Source organism: Sabethes cyaneus, chromosome 2 (genome assembly GCF_943734655.1).
Source record: "Sabethes cyaneus chromosome 2, idSabCyanKW18_F2, whole genome shotgun sequence".
In the NCBI taxonomy this organism is placed as follows: domain Eukaryota; kingdom Metazoa; phylum Arthropoda; class Insecta; order Diptera; family Culicidae; genus Sabethes; species Sabethes cyaneus.
Window position 1 is genome coordinate 235590030 of NC_071354.1, and position 24700 is coordinate 235614729.

Below are 24700 nucleotides of genomic sequence, written 5' to 3' on the forward strand. Positions count from 1 at the left end.
ACATTTGGCTTCCTGTGGCAAACTATTGTATATTTGAAGTCCTTTATAGAAAAGCGATCTCTGAGTCGTCTGTTTCAAAAAACGGGGCAGTCTAAAGTCAGAAGCACCTCTGGTGTTGTGTCTGTGTATATCTCTACCAAACTGTATTTCTTGTGTAAGATATTCAGGCAATATACCAATTTTCATTTTATGTATAAACATCAAGCTGTTATATATTATTCTTTGTTTCACTGACAACCATTGGAGCATATCTAACATAAGATTCGTTGATGTTAACCGTCCACATCTGAGCAATAGTCTCATTATCTTATTTTGCAACCTTTGAAGCCTTTGCACTTGCGTATCTGACGCCAGCAACAGCACCGTTGCGCAGTAATCAAAATGCGGCAATATAACTGATCTTACATACGTTAGCTTGGACCAAAACGTTAGATATCTATTTATCCGACACAGTACTCCATACTTTATGGCAATCTTTTTTATAACGTAATCCACGTGTTCAGAGAAATTAAGCTTTTCGTCCACTTGTACTCCTAGATACTTAGAAACAGTCACTCTTTCTATTACCTCTTCGTCTATTTTGAGTTCAACATTCTGAGCAAATTTTTTATTTCCTATAATCATCCACTTTGTTTTTGATACATTCAAGCTTAGTTTTTTCCGTTTCAAATACTCTGCGATCTGCTTGAGGTCAATTTCAGCTTCTCGAATTGCCGTGTCTAAGTTGTCACTGGCCCAATAAATTGTGGCATCATCTGCAAAGAGTTTCAGGTTTCCATGTCTCAAGCAAGTTTTTAGGTCATTGATGTATAAAATAAAAAGTAAGGGTCCTAATACGCTTCCCTGTGGTACTCCCAAATCATTCCTACGCGAATTCGAAACAGCGTTTCCGTATTTAGTCCTTTGACTTCTATTAGAAAGATAACTGTTAAACCATTTCCAAACAGTTCCCCGTATCCCTACGTTATGTAAAAGATCTAACAACTGCGATCTATCAATTGTTTCAAATGCTCTTTTGAAATCCAAAAAAACAGCTACAGTGAATTTTCCTTTTTCAATATTAGTCTTCCAATTATGCAAAATCAGATTTATAGCCGTTTCTGAGAAATGACTTTTTCTAAATCCTGACTGCTCAGGTATTATAATATCCTGAGAATTGATAAAACTCATTAATTGTCCTTTGACAACGATTTCCAGTGTTTTCTCTTGGAGCTCCAACATATTAATTGGTCTATACTGCGTTGCATTCTTTGTATTACTCACTTTCGGAATTGGGACTATGGTTGATTCCTTCCATGCACTTGGCACCAAACCCGTTGATAGACTAGTGTTAATAAATCGCAATAGTATGTCATTGGTTTCCAAAAATGCATCCTTGAACACTCTGGTAGACACATTGTCAATTCCTGCCGTTTGTTTCAGTTCGTTCACAATATTACGCAAATTCGTCATTGAGATAACCTCAAATCTATACATACACCTGTTGCATGTTATCTGTGACATAGCTGGTTGACTACTGTTTGTGTTTGGAATATTGTTTCGTATCTCGTATATACTATCTATGAAGTAGTCATTAAATTTGTTAGCAACTGAGAGTTCATCTGATTCCTCTATCCCATCGAATATTATTGTACTCGCATGTTCAATTTTCGGATTTGTGAGTCTTTTTATAGTTTTCCACATCTTTTTACCATCATGCTTATTTCTGTTTAGCTCATCTTGAATAGATTTATTTTTAGCATCTCGAATTGCCCTAGAGTATTTGTTCCTGGCCATAATATACTTGTTCCAATGATATTGTGTTTTGTGTCTTCTGTGTTCTCTATTTAACTGAATACACTCTCGCTTCATCTGGGCTAATTCATTAGTATACCAACCATCACACCGATTTGTGTTTAAAATTCTGTTGTCTAGTAATCTGGCTACATTGTTTTTAAGCATTAGGTCATAATTTTGGACACAATTTTCAAACGTTTCATGTGTACTACAATTCAAGCACTGATCTATGGCAAATATCTCATCTCTTTCTTGCCTGTCTCGCCTTTGCAAGCAACAGGAAGAAGCTTGTGTGTCAAGTCGACTCTGCCTTAGCAGACAACATAAATCAGTTTGATTGTACCTTCTCCAACATTTCACTTTCGTGAATTCATCATCTAATGCCGATGTATTGTCGATTGTAACACATATCGTTTCATGGTCAGTAACACGTAAGTTTGGCTCAATACTAGCTTCCGCTTCATTAACATAATTAACAAAAACTAAATCTATCCTTGTGCTGCTTTGTTGCGTAACACGTGTATCTTCTTTCACAATTTGTTTAAGTCCATATACATCCATCACTCTTCTTAATTCTCTACTATCATTACTTAAGTTGTAGTCGATATTAAAATCACCACAGATAATGCTATCAATAGTATCATCAAGTGCTTCCAACAACCACTCATCTTCAAGTTTTCTTAGAAAGGCCAAGTCACTTGAATTTGGGGAATGATATAATCCTCCAACAATAACATATTGGGTACCAATTTTAACCTTCAACCCTAGAAACCAGTTTTCATTATCTTTGACATTCAATACTACTGTACTAGTCAATTTACGCTTAACATATATTGTTACGCCACCTGTATGTCTAGAGTGTGACCAGCAGTTAAACATAATATACCCTTGAATTGAAAATATTGCGGCACTTGCTTCGTCAGTCAAATGAGTCTCTGTTAGCACTATAATAGATGGTTTACTCTCATTTACAACTAAACAAGTTTCATCAAAATTTGAAGTCAATCCGGCAGAATTGAGGTACATTATTATGAACTTTCTTTGCTATTTTGTGTAATCAATAAATCGTTTAGCCTTACTTTGTGTTCGAGATGGCTTACAGATTCGGGATGCCATACGAGTTGTTCCCCTAGTAAAAAGGGTACTGACCTCCAGTCGTTAAATTTCGTGTCCTTCAAGGTTGGCATTCCACTGAAATACAAAACTGCAGCCTTCACCCCCGACAGTTGGCCACAAGGAATCACTTCTAGGGAATTCGATGACGCTCGTTCGAATCCAGCGGTATGGCTTCCCCCTATCCCCACACCTTATCCGCGTCTCTAATGGCCCTGGACTCTCCAGCTCCTTTAGAGCCATCGACATCAGAAGTCTAGTTGCTGAAATTCAGACGATACCGGAATGCATCGAGTACAGTATCATGGAAGCCCCCAACCCCCCGCCACAGTCGAGATATTCCCGCCAGCGTACATCAGTCGGTCCGGTCCTGCATGTGAGTGCGGGAGCCAGGGCTTCCAGACACCTAGCCGCGGCAAGTATATCACGGTGAACCGCTATTTCTCTGCTGATGAAGTTTACGTTTCCAGTTCTTCAACAACTGGCTCACCGATCCTCGAAGTCCAGCCAACTGATTTCTGCCGGCCCGACGCTTCTGCCAGTCTTAGTCAACCACTCAAATCAACACACAGCGGGACACCGGAATACACTGTTGCTGGTAGCATGGGCGCTCCCGACCTCCCTGCCGCAGTCGAGTCATTCCAACCAGCGACCAGCAGCCGTCCCGGTCCTGCGTGCGGGAGCAGTGGATGGGGCGTCCAAGACCTCCTGCGTGGCAAGTTCGAAAATATTGATTCCCACCCCTCTGGTGATCCGTACTCTGCTTCCAGTCCTTTGCTTCACAACCAGGAACCGTACAATCGCACAGAACTTCAACATATTCACTGCTACTACCAAAATGTGGGTGACATGAAAACGACTGCTGTCGATTATCCATGCGCCGACTGTCCATACGAGTTAATCGTATTGACCGAAACCTGGCTTGACAATCATACGTGCTGAGGTGTTTCGCTGCGACCGCAGCATACACAATAGCCGCAAAAGTACAGGAGGTGGCGTCACGACACCAGTCCATCGTCAGTTCAAAGCCTCTCCCAAGAAACATTTATGCGCTGGTTAAACATTTTAGTAGCCATAATCATTCAGCCATAGCTGAATATGCATCGAATAAAATTTATGTAAACAATTCTACAATACTTATTCAGTCGAAATTGGAGAACTTATACAACCTATTTCGTTTGAGATAGAAAAACACTTGTTAAGCAGTTACATCGCCTCTGTGCGCCTTGTTTCCAGCTTTGCGCAAATTGATTATTTAAAAACGCACAATTACGCTACATTACAGCTTTAAAGCAGCTATTAGCAAGCCCGAAATTTGACTTAGATGTTTAGGAGCTGAAAAAACGTTTTTATTTCTAAAACTAGGCCATAGTTCAGCCACAGGTTGAATAAATTCAGCTAAAAACGTTTAATCAGCCTGAAATTGTTACTTAGGTAGCTGCTTTCAAAGCTGCAATGGAGCTTAATAGAAGCTTTTGCGTGTTTTTAAATAACCAATTTGCGCAATGCTGTCAATTCTATTTTTAGAACGAGAAATAGTTTTGCAATGCTTTTTCGGTAGCTTAATCAACGTCTCATCAACCTTTATGCAGCCAAAAAGTAATCTATTGTAAATTTAAAAAAATAGAAAGCGTCATATTTATTTTGCTATGGCGTCGTATGCTATATTATAAATTTCGAATAACTTGAGTTCGTATATACAAGCTAATTAAAAATGCATGTCGTCATTTTTCGGGAATTGAGCCGCCATCTTCTGATCCATAAGCACTCACCGTATGATCTGCCCCATCTGCATCTGCAGAACAGACAGTGAAAATATCTTTACACTTGCAGCAGTCGATAATGTCGATAACTGACATATATTTTTGCAGGCAGTCGAATTGCGAAATTCTATGATCTGACAGTATGTATTGCTATTTACCGAATAAAAGCTTGGTATTAATTTGTAAAGCTACTTTAACACCCTTAAGCAGCTTTAAAGTAGTTTGAAAGCTGTGAGCCTAGTGAAAGCCTCTACTGGTTTATAAAGCCACTTTAACAGCTTTAAGCAACCGTAAAACGGCTGTTTTAAAACGGATTATTTAGCAGAAAAATCCGCTATTAAGCTTGTTTATCAGCTTTGGATGAAAGCTGGTTTGAAAAAACTTAAAGTAGCTTAAACATCGCTTGATCAAACAACATTTGAGTGCTTACTTTATGCAGCTTGGATCGCTTGGTTTAAGACGATCCAATGTGCAAGATTTTTCGAAAATAAACACTGATGAAGCTTACAAGTCGTAGGCGAAATACGTATCTCTCACGAATAAATATAAATAATAGAATTTATATTTTGAATGCTTGGAAAGTTTTTAATTTCAGAAGATGGCGGTCCGCTCTCAAGAAATTCCCAAAACATAGCACGTTGCCACTCCGTAACCACTACCTGTCAATCAACACGCGTTACAAACGATTAAGTCGCTGCTGCTTTCGGAACTACCTGAGTAACATCGAACGCAGACTGAAAAGGAATCCGGAATTTCTCCTCCGGAATTACTTCGGTAATGTTCCTGAGTAGGGAAACTGCCAGCAACACAGAACAGATTTCCCAACTGTTCGCGCGGAAATTCTCCAGTGTATTTACTGATGAAAGGTTGACAAGAGAAAAAATTTCTATAGCCGTCCAGTGCGTCCCCGCCCAAGTAACAATTCCAAGTTTTATTACGTTCGTATAGCGGTTTTCATGACTAATTTCATAAAACCGCTAATAAAACTATGAGCTCCACCAGAACTTTCTGATGACCGCTATAAAACTGCTTTCTGACCAAGTGGCCCACGCCTCAGAATGTTTTCATAACCGCTATGAGAATCAGGCTATAAACTCAAGTAGTCGTATTACGCTCTGCTAAAAGCAGCAATAAAACCGATTAAGCTTTCGCTACTTGATAGCCATCGCCATAATTTAAAAAAGCTTTTCGCTTTTTGTTTTTCGCTTTATGCTTTACGCTTTTTGCTTTTCGCTTTACTAGCAAACGCCAGATAAGTTCGGTAGCTTTGTCAACTTGAAAATATATCCGTGAGCAGAAAAGTATCAGTTTTACTGACAGATCATTCTGAACGATTTGGTTTATAGCGACCAGAATAAAATAGCCCATAGAATATTTATTAATTTTAAGCAATTTCGTTGGTTTGCACTATGTGCGCATTTAATTTCATCGTGCATTTTGATATGATAGGTCGATAAAATCAGCGCGCCACTGAAATTTTGCAATTTTCGAAAACTGGTTGTTTTAACAAATTGAAAATATCAGTTAGTCAATCTCAATTTCTAGCAAAATCATTTTAGTTGCTTCCTCTGACAGGAAAACCGATTGATAATGACCTTCTTTATGCAAAATACTTTGCTTTGATGAATTGTTGTTTGTCAGCTAAAACAAAATACTACAATATGGCAATATGGCTTCGCATAAAAAAATGATTTTGGTGTTGAACTTTGGTATTCTTCATAATAGCAGCAAAAAAACTGTTTGGTTAGGGTGTTACCATTTTAATAGCTCTATAAAACTAACAGATTTATTGCGGTTTGACAAGTAACCGTGATAAGATCAATTTTGATTGGTGCGCCATTTTTTAGGAGACGTGCTGCAGCCAACAAGTTTTAACATGGTAATATAAGCAACCACAATAAATTCGTTTTATTAACAGTTTTATTATGGTTTTCTAGCTAGCTATAAGTGTGTTTGGACTCGTATCCTCTTGGTATTGCGCAATACCACCATAAATCCAGTGGTAATGATTCATACTGCAATAAAACCTTTATAAAATTCAAGTAAAACCAAGTGGCTTTGAATTGTTACTTGGGCGTGCTTAGCAATTGTTTAACTCACCTTTCCATCGACGACGCGATGGTCATATCAGCAGCCGCAAAGCTAAAATCCTCTCGTTTTCCGGGCCGGACAATATTCCGTCTCTTCTGCTGAAACAGTGTATCAACGCCTTGGCTGCTCCGATGAGCCACCTGATCAGTTTATCAATCAGTACAGGTGTCTTCCCAACAATATGGAAATCGGCTTACATGTTTCCTGTTCATAAAAAGGGAAATAGAAGAAATGTGGATAACTATCGATAACTCTTACGTCCGACGTGATTAAAAGTTTTGACGACCGGTCGCAGACGGACGTTATTTGCACGGACCTTTCCGATGCTTTCGACAAATTGAACCATCGAATCGACATTGCCAAACTGGACAGACTCGGAATCGGAGGCTCGTTGCTATGATGGTTTAATTCATACCTCTCCGACTGGCACCTAGACGTTAGCATCGATGGTTTTACCTCCAGACCTTTCACTGCTAACTCTAGAATTCCACAAGGTACCGGACCTTGGACCTTTGGTCTTCCTCGACTACTTCAACGATGTCAACTTCCTGCTTAAATGCCCGCGACTCTCTTTTGCCGACGATCCGAAGCTGTATGCTAAAGTCGATAGTTCGTCCGACGCCGCGTTCCTGCAGGAGCAGCTATTAATTTTTGCGAAATGGTGCACAGATAACCGCATGCTGCTAAACTCCGACAAATGTGAAACAATTACATTCTCCAGGAAATTAAACCCTCTCGTCTTCGACTACATGCTATCAGACGTGCCTGTACGCCGCGAGAACTGTGTCAAGGAGTTGGGAGTACTGCTTGACTCTAAGCTTGATTTCAAACAGCACATCGCATTTATTGTCGACAAGGACTGCAGGAATCTGGGATTTATCATGCGGATCGCCAAGAACTTCAACGACATCTACTGTTTCAAAGCTCTCTACTGCGCTCTTGCTCGGTCCTATCTTGGGTACTGCGCTCCAGTGTGGTGTCCAAAATGGAGTTGACCGAATCGAGTCTGTGCAGCGCAGATTCATACGTTTCGCTCTTCGGAGATTGCCCTGGAACGACTGCAGACTCATCGATCTCGCCCTTTGAACACTCGTCGCGATGTGATTAGCATCAGAGCATTAGCTGTTGCTGATTTGCTGACCTCTAGAGTGGATTGCCCTTGTCTACTCGCAAATCGTGTCCTACGTAATGGTCCATTTTTACGTGTACCGCGTCGGCGCACCAACTACAGCACCTTCAGCACAATCACCGGTCTGCAACGCCATTTTAATCGCTTTATACCTAGCTTCGATTTAAACGTTAGCCGCGAGGTACTGAAAACTCGATTCCTGGCACTAGCTCGTACATTTTAGGTTAAGTGTATCAGTAGAGCCAAAAGCCCTGTTGATATTTTTATACAATAAACAACAATTAGACAGTTACGGGGCTAGTGCAAAAATCCTACTGACTCTAACCAGCAGCACCGCCTAGCCGAGATTCGAACATACGACGACTGGCTTGTCAGACCAGCATCGTACCTCGAAGCTAACTGGGCGGGTCACTATCTCAATGGTTGTGAAATTACCTTCAGACGGCTCCCCAACCAAACCTTCCCCTCCGCGTCCATGGTATCTGCTTCAACGATAAGCTCCTTAAAGGGTCAGACCTCTACACATTCCATCTTGCTGCGCTTCAAGGAACCAGAACAATGCGGTGTGCGGTGACATCAAAGAGATGTTCCACCCAGACTTTGACATTCCAGAGATCACAGAGAGACCCAGAGAAGCAGTCATAGCGTTTTTTGTGGAGGAACAGTCCTGATCAAGCAAGTCCAGAGAATAAAACGATGGGTCTGTCGAAATCGGGGCCTACGAAACGAATCCTTGGATTAGTGTGGCAGCCGGAAAAAGACTACTTCTTTTTCAACAACTTTCTTCGCGAAAATGCTTCAATGTCAGGTACCTGCTGCTAACCAACCATCAAGTTCTTAAGACAATCGTGTCTCTTCTCGACCCACTTGGGCTCATAAGCCCCTTCATTGTGCAAGGTAAGGTCATTTATGCTCAACATCCAGCGATCAGGATTCAACTAGAATGAGAAAATATCGGACATAAGTTTCGGAAGCGGATGGTAGTACCATGCTTTTCTTCAGTGATCAGAGAATCAACACACGTCTGCTGCGAGATTTTTCCCTGTTTTGCCGATTACAAATGCATCTGAAGACGCGAAAGACGCTTCCGAACAAAGACTGCAGTGAGTGAATCTTCTTGCGAAACCAGGTTTCCCGTTAAGACGTTTACAGCGAAGCCCAAAACCGAAAGTTGAACATATTTTGTAACCTTTCCTACGTTTCAACTGTGTAAAAAACGTTGGAAACGTTGGAAAGATTACACAATTTGTTCTACTTGTAATAGACTGACAACCAATTGACAACGAGAATATTAATTTCTACAGGCGACATAACAAGTTCTCTGACAGAAATAATGCGACTACGGGGAAAGCCATACGGTCAAAACGATCGAATGCTGCTTTCGAACCAGTGTAGATTACATCAACTTGAACCTTTTGTTCCATGTGCAATAAGCATGCAGACGTAAAATTAAGATGATTCGTCTATTCATGTTATAGTTTTGTAATATATGTGCTTGACCTAAACTAGCAGCGCTTTGTTTAAATAATGCAGTTCTGTTCTATTTTGAAAGTATGTTGAGTAGAGATACTTGAATAAAGTTATAGTTAAAGAATATTGTTTAATTTAGCAAAAAATTCTTTACCAATATAATAATTGGCTGAAATTAGAGTTATAAAGCCGATCGTTTACGCTATTTGTAACCGACAATTTTTTATTCACTTAAGGTCATAGGAGATTATTTGAATAGAAAACTTTAATGTTTTGCAGATTTTGTCTATTACAGTAAGAGGCTATTCGATTCATAGTAGAATCGTACATATTATAGACGATTGCGGGCGCCCATTAAAAATAATAAACGTATTCACATTCAATCGCATTCAATCTCGAACGAAAGTGAGTATTTATTTGAAAGATAGACTGGTGGGCAATTTTGCACGATAATGATAGTAATCAGGGGGGCCGTATTTGTTGGAGCAATCAAATAAAAGTAGCGTTCAATCCAATAAAAGCACTGACGACGGTACAGAGCAGAAGGTTTATTGGATCGAAATTACGAACAGAATACAATCAGAACTCGCGGTTTGATCTTGTGAAAGACGGCAAAAAATATAAATATAAAAAAAATCTACCATCGGTACCAGCTGGACCAAACCCCTGTCATATTAAAGACTGTAATGTCAAAAGTGAAGTACTAAATCTTGTTAATGTTATTTTTTAATCATTTTTGGCATTTCACTACTAGAAAATTATTTTATTTTGCGACTGTAAGCAAGATTCCCAACTTCACTAGCACCCGATTATTGTTAGACTAGGACAGCCTACCTGTTCGGACTGCAAAACCAAACCCGGAACCAGCGGCCATACGATTCGGCACACACGTTAACGAGATCACGTATCAAATGGTCCCATTAAGGCGCCCACTTTTCGTTTGAAAACATACGCCAGCAGACCGCCCCGGCGAAGGTGAAAATGTTCGCACTGTGCGGTCGGTAGCGCCCAGCCGATGGTGGTTCTTCGGGGTCCGACATAAGTACGTTCGAGTATGTACACATATGTAGGTACATACCTAGCTACTGCTCCAATATAGGTTGGTGCCGGTGCTACCGCGGGCGCAGCCTGGATGGATCTGTGAGAAAACCGGCAAAGAAAATAATGGCCACGATTGAATGGCCACGTCCAGGAATGAATAAACGCAAATCGAATCGGCCAGATTGCGAGGGGAGAAGGTTGGAGCAGAGTTACAAATGGAACTGTTATTATTTTGATTATTGCCACCCATTGAGCGGCCGATCGATCGATTGATGGATCAACAAAAAAAAAACGATCACCAATCATCTTCCAATTAGAATGCAACTGTTTGCCGCTAGTTGGATAGCTTTAAGGAAAATTAATGAGCGCTTTCCTTTTCTCTTTTTCTCTGTCTGCTATAATAAGATTGAGTTCAGTTTTATAAGGATATTAAATGAAATGATCTGTCAGACGCTATTCTTCAGGGTTGTGGCATAAATAGCCGACTCAATCTCTATTAATTTTTTATGTCATTAAGATTGCGTGGTAATCGTCAATTCATTACTACTATTAATTTATGAAAAGTAATGTTTTGCTCATAAATATGCGTCGTAAAGTTGAATCTTCTTCATCTATAGACGGCGACTCCAACCACTGAAAAGTACGAATGTTGTATTTTACGGATTTGGAACGGGGAGCAAAATTAGTGTGGGGTAGAGAGCCTATTTTAAACAGTCTAAGCGGATCACGGACTGTTTTGCCTTATTATAGGCGATGGGTTAACCAAGTGGAGGATATCAGCATACCAATCTTCTGGTTAACTTTAGTTCTTCAAGCAAAGTCGCTATTATTAGGCTAAACTTCTTATTTTGATTTTGAAAATTTAAGAAGACGCTCCTAAAACTTCAGTCAAGCGTGAATATATTATGACATAAAAGAACAGCAACAATGAGACATAAGCATGTGAAAGCAGAAACACATAAAAAGGCAAAAGACATGCAAACAGAGAGATAAAATAAAAAGACAGTAAGACAAAATCAAACGGGAGGTAAAAACATCGGGCCGGGCTCTGGGAAGAAAAAAAATCTGTGAGATAAAGGCTTTGGGTACATAAAACATAACATAAACATTCATGACAATTGGAAACATAAGATTTAAAGACGTAGATATTAAGAAACATACAAGGATATTGAGAAAGAAAAATATTTGGACTTAGAAACGTGTCAGAAAGGTGTTGGAAGGTCTTTGAGACAGAAAGACATTGGGAGAGAAAGAAATTGGTATGAAAAGTTATTGGGACAGAATGAAATTGGGAGAATAAAAAATTTGGCCCCTTTGCCTTTGGGACAGAAAGATATTGAGACGAAAAGTTATTGGGACAGAAAGTTACTGAGACAGAATGAATTTGGGACAAAAATATATTCGAAGAGAAAGCCATTAGGACAGAAAGATATTGAGATACATCGACAATTGTAGGGAAAGACCTAGAGATAGAAAGACTTTGGGGGAGAAAGATATTGGGACAGAATGCTATTGGGACAGAAAGACATTGAAAGAGAAAGATATTTAAAAGGGTCACCGTAGTCTACAACAAATAAAAAGTCAATTAATCAATAAATCAATAAATCAAAATCAATATTGGGACAGAAAGATATTGGGACACCTCAACAATTGGAAGGAATGACCTTGAGATAGAGACTTTGGAACAAAAAGGCATTGGAAGAGAAAGATATTGAGACGAAAAGATGTTGGGACACATCCACAATTGTAGGGAAAGACCTTGAGACAGAAAGACTTTGAGACTGATACACGTAGGGAGAGAAAAATATTGGGAAAGACTTTGAGACTGATACACGTAGGGAGAGAAAAATATTGGGACAGAAAGATATTAAGATAGAAATATATTGGGACACATCGACTATTGGAAGGAATGACCTTGGAATAGAGACTTTGGAATAGAAAGGCATTGCAAGAGAAAGATATTGAGCCGAAAAGATGTTGGGACACAGTGACAATTGTAAGGAAAGACCTTGAGACAGAAAGACTTTGGGACTGACAGACATTAGGAGAGAAAGATATTGGTACAGAAAGCTATTGGGACAGAAAGATATTGGGATACATCGACAATTGTAGGGAAAGACCTTGGGACAGAAAGACTTTGGAACTGTTACACATAGGGAGAGAAAGATATTGGGACAGAAAACTATTGGTACAGAAAGGCATTGTGAGAAAAAGATATTGAGATAGCAAGATATTGGGACGAAAAGAATGAGAGACGGAAAGTGATCTATTATGCGAGGCGCGTAACGTGAGAAACTAAATTTCACTGCACTGCCACTCGCATTTACTTCGATGTTCTGCGAATCGAGTCACATGCCGCGAAAAGTCCGTTTTAAAACTCTTATTACATTCGATTCGACTCGACCAAACCCGAATGAAACGCGAGTGACAGCAAATTAAAATTTTCCTTGTCATTTGCCTCGCCTGGAACGGATAAAGCTAGAGGACGGTCCAAAGGAGCACACGCAAAAAAGAATGCTAGAAGAAGCCAAGAAAAATACCAATAAGTGCCAATAAAAGAGACTAGAAAAGGATCACAGAAATATTCATATAAAGAACTTCAAGGAACGGTCAAAAAAGGGCAGAAAAAGGCTAGCAAAAATGGACAGCAAAAAAAGCCAGAAAAATACTAGAAAATAATCTGGAAAAAGGTCAGCAAGAAGGTTGAAGACAGCGCGAAACCATAAAGAAGGTCTGAAGGAAGGTTACTAAAGAATGTAAGGCAAGAAGGAAGACCAGAGAGATGCCAAAAATGGCGAGAAATATATTTGAGAAAAGACCAAAAAGGAGACCAGGAAAAAGGGTAGAAAATAAATGGAAAACTGTACGAAGAAGGCACGAAAAAAAGATCGGAAGGAAAGCAATAAAATGCTAAAAGCAAGAAGAACCGAAAAGGGGCAAAAAAGCAACAACAAAATCAGAGGCTTGGTAAAAAAAGCATGGAAACAAAGCTAGAAATAAAAGCAAAAAATGCCACCAAGAAGGGTAAAGAAAAGCGTGAAAATGGATAAAAAAAGCCATGAAGAAGACTAGATAAGAGGCCCACCAATGGCTACAAACATTTTGGAAAAAGGTCAAAAGGAAGACCTGAGAAAGTCCAGAAAGTCCTGAAAAGATGTCTGAAAACGGTAAGCAAAAATGCCAGTAAAAAAGTGTCAGGGTTAAGTCAGAGAGAAGGTCAGAAAAAGTTGCAGAAAAAAGTCAGGAAAAAAATCAAAAAGAAGGTCAGGAAGAAAGTCCGAAGGAAGACAAAAAAGAAGGCTCAAAAAACCCAGAAAGGCCTGGAAGCAGATCAAAAAGCGAGCATGATAGAAAGTCATAATCAAGAACAGAAAGAAGATCAGAAACAAAGCCAAGTAGAGGGTGACAAAAATGTCAAGGACAAAGCCCGAGGACGGTCAAAAAGGGTGCACGCAAAAATAAAAGCCAGAAGTAGGCCACAAAAATACCAAAAAATGTCATTAAACAGAAATCTTGCCAAATAGATAGAAAATCAACGGAAAAGTGTATGAAGAAGGCAAGAAATAAACACCAGAAGGAAGGGAAGAAATTGCTGAAACAGACAAGGAATAAGCTAGAAATGGGTCACAAAAATAATCATATAAAGAAGCCACTAAAAGAACCGAAAAGGGGCAAAAGAGGTTTAAAAAGGCCAGCGAGAAGATCAGAATCAGAATCTATGCCAGAAAAGGCATAAAAAAGGCCAGAAATAAAAGCAAAAACTGCCTGAAAGAAGGTTAAAGAAAAGTGCGAAGATAGGCAAAAAGCTATGAAGAATACTAGATAAGTGGTCCAAAGATAAACTCAAAAGAGGTCAGAAAAAAGACTTAAAAGGTTAAAATAGGCCTGAAAAAGGCCCGAAAAAAATCTAGAAACTGGAGAAAAGAAGTCCTGATAAATTATCTGAAACAACAGGAAAAAATGCCAGAAAAAACTCCAGAAAAAAAATGCCAGAAAAAATTATCAGAAACATGTCGGGATTAAGCCAGAAAAAGGTCATGTAAAAGTTCCAGAAAGAAGACCGGAAAGAAGGCCGAAAACGATTCAAAAAAAGTCAAATAGAAGGCTAAATAAAGGCGCCAAATGAAGTCCAGAAAGAAGACCAAAAGGAAGACTAGTAAGGAGGTCTAAGGTGGTGGTGGTCAAAGTGATAAGCCCATACAAAAAAAGGAGGTCTAAAAAGTAAAGGATGTGAAAATAAAAACCAAAAAGTTGAACAAAGAAAAGGCTAAAAAAATCCAGCAAAGCATGAAAAAGATCAGGAAAAAATCTGGAAAAAGGTTAACAAGAAGTTGAAGCCACGCGCGAAAAAAAAACATTAAGTAAGTCTGAAGGAAGGCGAGAATGTAGGGCAAGAAGAAAACCTGAAGGAAGGCCAGAAAAAAGAACAGAAAGAGGTTAAAAATGGCGAGAAACAGATTTGAAAAAAGAGGAACGAAAAGAAGGCCTGTAAAAAAGCAACAAAAAGTGAACTAAAAAAACCAAAAAAGGTTAGAAATAAAACTATTAATATTCGGCAGGGCAGTCTTCGGAGAAATTTATCAAGACCTTTTACGTCGTTTCCCGACGTTTCGACACTTTGTTGGTATCTTTTTCAAGGGGTAATATCATTTAGTCTTTTGTTCTGTTCTTAGGATTGTACATATTATGGTCATGGAGGGTAATAGTTGGTACATGAGTTGGAATATTTAAAAAAAATTCAAAACTTTTTCCTGCTTTGAACTACCCCTTGAAAAAGACACCAACAAAGTGTCGAAACGTCGGGAAAGCATCAAACTTCAGTCTTGATAAATTTCCGAAGACTGCCCTGCCGAATATTAACAGTTACAATTGAATCCAGTCGATAAAAAAACACAAGTTAGAAATAAAAACGAAAATGCCACAAATAAGGCTAAAACTTTTTTTGAAAAAGACCAAAAAGAAGGCAAGAAAGACGACGTAAAAGGTCAAAATAGGCCTGGCAAAATAAATCCAGAAAAAGGAAAGAAAAAGATCTTGAAAAATAACTGAAAACGACAAGTAAAAATGACAGAAATAACAACAGAAAAAATGATCAGAAAAATATCAGGTCAAAGTCAGAATGAAGGCCGAAAAAGATCCAAAAAGACTAGAAAAAGATCAAAAAGAAGGCCAAACAGAAGGCTAAAGAAAGGCATTAAATGAAAGTCAAAAAGAAATCTCGAAAGAAGACCAAAAGGAGGCCCAAAGGGGATCAGAAAAAGGACCAACAGTATGACCAAAGAAAAGGGCCAGGAAACTATCTGAAAAATTGTCACCAAAATGGTCGAACACAGGCGCAAAAAAGCCAAAAAAAATTTTTTGAAGGAAGGCCTTCAAAAAGGTTAAAAAATGAACGGAAAAGTGTTTGACAAAGGCACGAAAAACAGATCAGAGGGAAGGCAAGAAAATACTAAAACAGACAAGAAATTAGCTACAATGGGCCACAAAAATCATGATACAAAGAAACCACAAAAAGAACCGAAAATGGGCAAAAAAAAAGTTAGAAAAAATGGCAAGCAAGAAGACCAGAATCTTGTCCAGAAAAAAGCATACAAAAAAGGCTAGATATCAAAGCAAAAAATGCCAGAAAAAGACCAAAGAAACGTCGGAAGAAAAAAAGCCACTACACTCAACTCTTTTTTTACACGGTTTGTTTTTTTCGATTACTCAAGGACGGTGCAACTTAGGGAGCATTTACAAACTACATGACGAATGTCGGCCCCTCCGATATGTATTGAGAAATAAACGAAGGGTCTCTAAGTTTCCCCGTTCTAAATAATCGAAAAAACAAACCGTGTAAAAAAAGTACTTGAGTGTAGGTAAGTGGCCCAAAATGACCACAACATTTTTTGAAAAACCCAATAAAAAGACTTAACGGGCTAAAATAGGTTTGAGAAAGGCCAGAAAAAAGCCTAAAAAAGGAAAGAAAAAAGTCCTGAAAATACACGTGAAAACGCTAAACAAAATGGTCAGAAAAAACACAAGAAAAAATGATCAGAAAGAAGGTCAGAAAAAGTTCTAGAAAAAAAAACCGGAAAGAAGTCCAAAAAGATCCAAAAAGGCTAGAAAAAAGACAAAAAGAAGCCCTGAAAGAAGGCTAAATAAAGCCGCCAAATGAAGGTCAGACCAAAGGCCCGAAGGAAAACTAAAAAGAAGGCCTAAGGCCAGTAAAGGATTTAAAAAAAGATACAAAAAAGATGGCCAACGAACAGGCTAGAGAAAGCCAAAAGAAGGGCAAGGGCGAGAAAACAATCGGAAAAAGGGTTCGCAAAAAGGTTGAAGACCGGCGCGAAAAAACCGCGAATAAGGCCTGATGAGGGAAGCCAAGAATGGAGGGCAAGAAGAAGACCAGAAGGAAGGACAGAAATAAAGGACCAGAAATAGGCCAAAAATGGCAAGACATCGATTTGAAAAAAGACCAAAAAGAAGCCCAGTAAAAAGGTTAGAAAAAAAAACGAAAAACTGTTCAATGTAGGCACGAAAAAGACCATAAGAAAATGCCAAAACAAATAAGTAAATAATCATTCTAAGAAGCCACAAAAAGAACCGAAAAGGAGCAATACAAAGGTTTGAAAAAAGGCCAGAGAAGAAGACCGGAATTTATCCCGAAAAATCGCATAGTAAAAAGGTTATAAATAAAAGCGAATAATGCTGGAAAGAGAAGGCTAAAGAAGAGCGCGAAGTTAGGCAAAAAAGCTATGAAGAAGACTAGATAGGAGGCCCAAAAAATACCACAAAAAAATTTGAAAAAGGCCAAAAAGATGGTAAAACAAAAGACTTAAAAGGCCAAAATCGGTCTAGAGAAAGGTTAAGAAAAAGTCCAGAAAAAGGAAAGAAAAAAGTCAAGAAAAAGGAAAGAAAAAAGTCCAGAAATGCTATTCGAAAACGGAAAGCAAAAAATACTAGAAAAAATGATTAGAACAATGTCAGAGTAAGATCATCGGCTCTCGTCTTGAAGATAGGCATACGATGCCTGAAACCGGTCGACGTGTAAGTTGAAAATAATTTGTTTTATTTTTGACATTTTGTAAGAGTTATACCTAAGTGTTGTATCTCGTCGGCGATTTTGCCTAGTGATTGTGGCTCTTACGTTGACACGAAAAATTTAATTTGTTTGTTAAGATCAGAAAAAAGGTCAGAAATAGTTCCAAAAGAAGAAAGAAAGAAGGTCGACAAAAATACAATAAGACTGAAAAAAGCTAAATAAGGCCGCCAAATGGAGATCAGAAAGAAGGTCTGAAGGAAAACCAGAAAGGAGACCCAAAAAGGGCAGTAAAAAATTAAAAAACAGACCAAAAAGGCTAGAAAAAACCAGAAAAGTAAGAAAAAGGCCCAGAAAAAAATCAGAAAAAGTAAAAGTGAAAGTAGTAAAAGTTGGAATATAAACCAGAAAAAGTTCAAAATAAAGGCAATAAAAACAGTCAGAAAGAAGATCAGAAAGAACTACAAAAGGCTACATAGAAAACCGTAAAGAAGGCCGCAATGCCCAGAAACAGTCTACAAAAAGATGGCCAGAGAACATGCCAAAATAAAGACCGCAAAAAAACGTTAAAAAATACACGAAAAGAGGCCAGAAAGAAGGTCATGAAGAAGTTCGGAATAAACTGGACGCCAGAACAAAGGTGAGTCAGTTAGTGAAAAGCCAGCATAAAGCCAGAAGATTAGAAAAAGTACCAGAAAGATGACTGAAAAAACGCCCGAAAAACACCGAAAGAGAGGGGAAGTCAAGAAAGACCAGACGGGAGGCTCAAAAAGGCTAGAATAGGATTTAAAAACAGGCAAAAAGAAAGCCAGATAATAGGCTAGAAATGGGCAGAAAATACAAGAAACAATCCAGAAAAAAATCCAATAGAAAGTGCAGAAAAAATCTTATTAAGGGCTAGAATTAGAGTCAGAAAAAATGTCGGAAAAGAGATCCAAAAAACCCTACATAGTCTTACGCCAAAAGGTTGCATGTCAAATGCAATTTGTTATTTGGGTGAATCTAATCGCAAGATCTTTTAAAGCGGACGATAGAACCGTTTGTAATTACCAACAAATGACTTAAATATCTAGGCAGTGACCCATCTTATTCAGTGTTAAGAAGCGTGGGAACAATTATTTCCCTATTGACACTTTCTCCATAATGCGATACGGTTCATTTGAAGAAAAAAACGGTCCGTTGAAGAAACTTCCTTGATTGAGCACAACAAAGTAGAACATATCATCTCGAGCTCGAGCCCAGACAATGTAACAGTTACTACTTACAATGTCGCTCACCGCAAAAGTCAATTTCAACTTTCAACGTTCGTTGGCCAACATACATTTTCCCATTCCACGAGAGAAATTCACACCTTTTTGTCCAATGAAATAACTGCAACATAGAACGAACGAACGAAATTCCTGGTACTAACTGTGCTTAGACAGGGAGGCGACTCGCGACACCCTGCTGCTGCTGATGCTGCTGCTGTTGCTGATGTGGGCTTTGATGGATGACCCTTTTACGGTATCCGCATCCCGGTCGCTACTCTCCTGGTGATGCGACGTTTCGTTGGTGGGGTGGGGACATGGCGCATTTAGAATGGGCAATCATGACAGGTTAAATCTACCGTTGTCGTCCGTCGTCGCCTGTCCGTTCATCCACCCGTCACTACCGTCACATTCGTTGGCATCGTAATCCCGAGCTCACCGCCGCGATTCTCGGTTGCAGCAGCAGCAACAAAGCTCAAGGCGGCAGCGGCAGCGGCCGTGGCCGCTGTCATCGCGTAGTAACCCACAGACCCAAAGAAGTGATTCACGCCGCGACGACCGACGACCGGCGCGGCAAGAAAGAGCATCAAACGATCCGCTCTTTCTTTCTCCATGGGTCGCGGTTACGGCCGGCGTGTTTCGTAAGAACACGTGAGCTTTTGCAAACAACACACAGCCCAGGGCTGCCTGCAGATGAAGAAAGAAAATGAATCACGAAGGGCCCATCCGCGGCGGGAGGCCGACAGCAGCAGAGGCAGCAGAGTAGGCAGCAGCAGCCGGGGGTCTGAAGGAAACGAAGAATTATGCAATGATGAAGACAACGATGATGATGATGATGATTTTTATTTTTATTGCTTCGGTGATGCTCGCTCTTAGCACAACGACTGGCTGACTGACTGACTGCCATGCCAAGGGATGGAGCGTGAGTGAATTGCCCCAAAAAATGGCAAAAGTAAAACAGCAAAGGGTGCACGTGTATGACGTCTGTCCGCCTGAGACGGTTTGGTTTGTGGGGCTGTGAAAAAAAACCCCAAGCACTAAAACAAGTCACTAGCTCAGGCGAGGAATGTGAATTCGTGATGGCTCTTGGGTCACGGGGCGGCTCGTAAACTGGAGAGCTTCTCGGAGTAATGGCCTGGCATGGATGGCCCGGCATATTGCACCGTAACCTGACCTGACCGGTACTGAACTTTATTTTATTGATATGAAAAATTACGAGTTGGCAACGTTACTCGAGAAGACTTGCTCGTAGTTAGTGGTAAACGTTAAAATGCAAAAAATTCCTGCAGTAACTGTAAAGCTTGAGTGAATTTCGCTCCTGGTGTGAGCAATACGATCTACCTTAGCACAAAAATTTAAATAGGTATTAAAATTAAATTAAAGGTATTTTTGTTGTCAAAACAATTTTATGTTAATTTTCAATCGTTTTAAAAAGGACGTTTAATCTAGAACTAGTTGTTTACGAAATCTGGCCTTTATAGTGTCCCAAAACTTCAATCGACGCGAATTAGTCCACCCTCTTCTTCCTTACTTCCTCAAAACGTCCAACCGTGATGTGGCAATGTGAAACTCTTACCCCGGCAACTACCTACCTTGTGTCCGCCTTGCTGTAAGTTTCGTCGTTCATCAACGAAATCGATTCAACACCTCCCAGGTCTTCATCAGGTCAGCAGATTTCGGTTTTCCACTACTGATTGTGAGTCGTCTAGATTTCCTTGAATGAATTCCAGACCCGGGACACCGTCCCAGGTGTTTTCCGATCTATCGGTCGATCGTTGATCGGTCGTCTATCGTTGCATCTATCTATCAGCGAAAATCGTGAACTGTTCCAATCCTGCGGTCAGCTTAGTTTACTACTTTGTTTACGAACGGGACATCAGTATCGTCGACCGAGCTGCTTTACGAAAACTAAACGTCATACATTTACAGGGTGTCGATTTCCTGGAAAAACCTGGAAAATCAGGGAATATCAGGGAATTCATTTTGGGATCAGGGAAATCAGGGAATATCAGGGAATTTCGAAATTCAATCAGGGAAATTTTGTTTGCCCGGCAATATTGTTGATCAACTTTGGAATCAAATCAATTTTCGTGTAAAATATACGCAGATTGATCGGTTGAATTAAAACTTGTTACATGTCTAGTGGCGATTCGATTATCTTTCAGTTTGCCGTAAATTTTTTATTTGTTTTGCGCCGTACAATTGTCAGACTTCACTCGCTGTAGTGCTCGAAATCGGCAATGGCAGGCCTCACGTACTTAACGGTGCAGACATCAAGAGCACAAAGCGGGATACAGACTGTTATTTACACGCGATCTACAGCGTTTTCACCAATTGCAGAATTTTACACTCAGAAGCCCCAAGCATTGATCATCTTCCTTCAGTGTCCATGATTCATGTCCGTTAAGGGTTACCGGGAGCATTAACGTTCTGTCGAATTTGCGTTTATGTGAGTTGGCAACCTTCGGGACTGGTTCAGCTGGTTACGTAATACGCAGAAAGCTTACATGTTTCTCTGTTCTGACGTGATCCGCAGTGAGCATGCGACTCTTGGCCTGGTTCTTCTCATCTGTCATTTTCTGCATTCGACATCAAACAAGCTGTTACACTCACCCTTATTCTGCGAGGCGAGTGACGTAACTAATTTGGAGTCATCGCGAATGAGGTGACAATTGTCGCCTAGGTGACACGGTTGTCACCTAGGTGACAGCACTCAATTCGCCGTGGCGAGTCACGGCGAGTGACAATTGTCGTATTGAGTCACGTGACTCGCAGAATAAGGGTGATTGTCTTCCCCACGTCGTGTCTATCACTTCCCTCGTAGTTGTTGGCGCCATGGCGGATCCTCCACAGCCTACTTACGTCTTATTCTCTTTCGTCCTGCTGTTCTGCGATTCGTTGATCAAGCTTTCTGGTGTACTCCACTGCAACGTCATATGCCGTAAACCGCTAGGTGTTGAAATGCAAGATCCTCTCAGTGCGAGCCTTTGCCGATTTCGATAACCTTACGTGGATCTTACGACGAGATAGCGGTCAAAGTCGCTAAGAAAAGACTGTATATTGTGACTTCCAAAAAGTATTGACCGTTAAACACGATCGATCTGGGAGCTTGAATTTTCAAGTCGTGCGCACCCATAAATCCTTTCGAACCTGTCATAGAATTCGTCCCTAGCAAAGCAAAGCAAAGTCTTGAGCATTAACCGTCACTAGACATTATCCTTCTTTACCGACAGACTTCGCAGCCGGCTGTTAGAGTACAGGAAAATTACGGGGTCAGTGCAACGATCCTACTGATTCTGTCTAACAAAAACCGGCTAGCCGAGATTCGAACACAACTGGCTTGTTAGATCAGCATCGCACCTCGAAGCTAACTGGGCGGTTCAATTCGTCCCTAGTACCATCGAATTTATGATTTGTTGGTGATTATACGTTGATTAAGCTGTAGTTGAAGAATTTGCCTTAATTCTCAACACCCATATACGGTCATCGGACCGAACGGTCGGCCACCGAACTACCTTCGAGTCAATGCTGCTTTCAAGCCTCGATAGTTGCAATCCGAAATCATGACACACAGCTTTAGTCTTAACTGTCCTCCATTGAGGGTTAACATATTTGCCATTTGGACTTTTTCTAATAATATATCTAGCTAAAGTTTTGCCGTACCTCGAAACCAGAAAAACGCACATTTTTGTACCAAAAATCTTTGGGGAATCATCTCCTTGACCCCATACTTTTTGTAGCAAAGATAACAAGCTGGAACTTCCAGGAAAGTTTTGTTTTAGTTTAACTGAAAACTCGCAGACATGTGTCCACCTTCCAGCGGCAAAGTTACTAGTTTGAGCTGACTGAAAATTAGCAAGATTTGTTATGTTTACACGGCTGTAATTTTTTTGTATGTAACATCTAAGCTTTGTGCAAAAACAGGGCGATTAGATTATTTCTCAATCTTTGTTTCTTTGGATTCAAGTTGATACCTCAAACATAACTGTCCCTAGACTCGATAGAAGAGGGTGTTTTCGAAACGCTGGTAAGAAATAGGTTAAGAATCTTTGATATGTGTTCTTAAAACATGAAGAAATCTAGCTTTAGTTTTCAGCAGCTCGCATAAGCCATGCTAAAGGGTTAAAAACTTAAGCCAGAAATCGCCCAAATAAGCTTGATATTCGAGTTTTGAGGGTCAGGGAAAAATATTTGAAGCATCAGGGAAAATCAGGGAAAGTCAGGGAATTTTATTTTTGGATTTGAGTCGACACCCTGATTTACGTTTGGCGTCCGGATGTGAATAGTTCCTTCCAAACTCAATTTTACTGGTCATGATGACTGGCCATGATGACTGGTCATAATCACCCTTATTCTGCGAGGCGAGTGACGTGACTATTTGGAGTCACCGCGAATCAGGTGACATTTGTCACCTAGGTGACTCGCTTTGTCACCTAGGTGACACGGTCTGTCACTTAGGTGACAGGGGTTTCTTACCTAGGTGACTCGGCTGTCACCTAGGTGACTCGACTCGCCGTGGCGAGTCACGGCGAGTGACAATTGTCGTATTGAGTCACGTGACTCGCAGAATAAGGGCAAATGACTGGTGTAGAATACTAAAAATTTTTCTGACCATTGATTGCAAGCAAGCGGGCGCCTAAGGTTTCGTTCCATTTCTGTGCGTCTTCTGTTGTCCTGTAACGCCTGTGCAACAAAGCTTTCGATTGTTTGAAAGATCTTTTCTTCTCCTTCGATTGAAACAGTTGACCCTTCTATCAATTTGTTAAGAAGAAGGTGAACTTGAACTACTCAGAGGTAAGTTTTCTTAACAATGTTTAATGATTGCTGTTGCTCTTCTTTCCAAGTGTACCCGTTTGTCGTCCTTCAGGTAAATGCAAAATAATCTTGTTAATCCAAAAGTGTAGTAATGAACCTCATATTCTTTGCTTCAGATAATGAGCAATACGTCTGTTTTCTGGATTATGGTTGAAATTTAAACTGTATGCTCTCAATGCTGATAGGGTATGTTGCTACATCGTCGTAATTGCCTATTCCCGTCCTATCCAACACAAATTATTAAAAATATCAGCATTTTTATGACACACAATGCAAAACTATTTATTTCCTAATATTTTAGTTAGTTGTCTATCATACGCGATCAATCAAAGTGAGCTGAGATCTATTTAAATGCTTTTTATCATTGAAGAAGTCCTACCAGTCAGATTTCCAACTTTTTTTCGTGAGACGAAGAAGACAATCACCCTTATTCTGCGAGTCACATGACTCAATACGACAATTGTCACTTGGGTGACTCGCCACGGCGAGTCGAGTCACCTAAGTGACACTTGTGTCACCTAGGTAAGAAACCCTTGTCACCTAAGTGACAAGGCGAGTCACCTAGGTGACAATTGTCACCTGATTCGCGGTGACTGCAACATAGTCACGTCACTCGCCTCGCAGAATAAGGGTAATTGTCGTTATTCTACAGCCAGGAAAACTTGCCTCACCAGCAGAAATTTTGTAGAATAACATTTGTCATGCCGTCCTACACAAATACATGCGCGTTAGCTTCGTAAACATTGATCAGCACAAGAACTTTTGGAGTGTTCATTAAATCCATGCAACGAATGATGAAAATTAGAATGGCATTACTTATTACGACGGGAATTAGAAAAAACCCTACCTCTTTTTGGTGCTGGAGTTCTATACGCTATTGGCGGAGGGTATGAATACCAGTGCATTGCTCTTACTGAAGCCATATAGTGTGCATTGCGTTATCGTTGATTTCTCAGTTCGAGACTGCTAGGGGGTCAAATTTCCTGCTCCAAAAGCTTCGGAACATTTTCAGCAAGTCATTTTTGTGTTTTATTGGCTTTATGAGCAGGTGCTTCGTCTTGTTGGAAGACGAAATGACGGCCAGCAGCAACCTCTTTCATCCAAGGGCACATCCTTCAGAACCTTCAGGTATACATGGGCTGTTCGGGTCAGGGATGGTTCGATCACTTTGACTCAATTTTGATTCATTTGACGGTACCGTCTCAGCCGAGCCAAATATGACAATGTTACTTAT

The 24700-nt window shown here is 40.0% G+C and overlaps 1 protein-coding gene across 3 annotated transcripts in view; it reads right to left on the reverse strand.

Annotated features, from left to right (window-relative positions):
* Window positions 1–24700, reverse strand: part of LOC128735044 (uncharacterized) — a 291676-nt gene that overhangs the window by 92359 nt on the left and 174617 nt on the right. The window contains exon 1 of one of the 3 annotated variants that reach the window (XM_053829512.1): window positions 6753–6924. The exons of the other annotated variants lie outside the window; for them this stretch is intronic. The gene's annotated coding sequence lies outside the window, so the exon portion shown is untranslated. Of the gene's footprint in view, window positions 1–6752; window positions 6925–24700 lie in introns of those variants that run through there. 3 annotated transcript variants of the gene reach the window in all.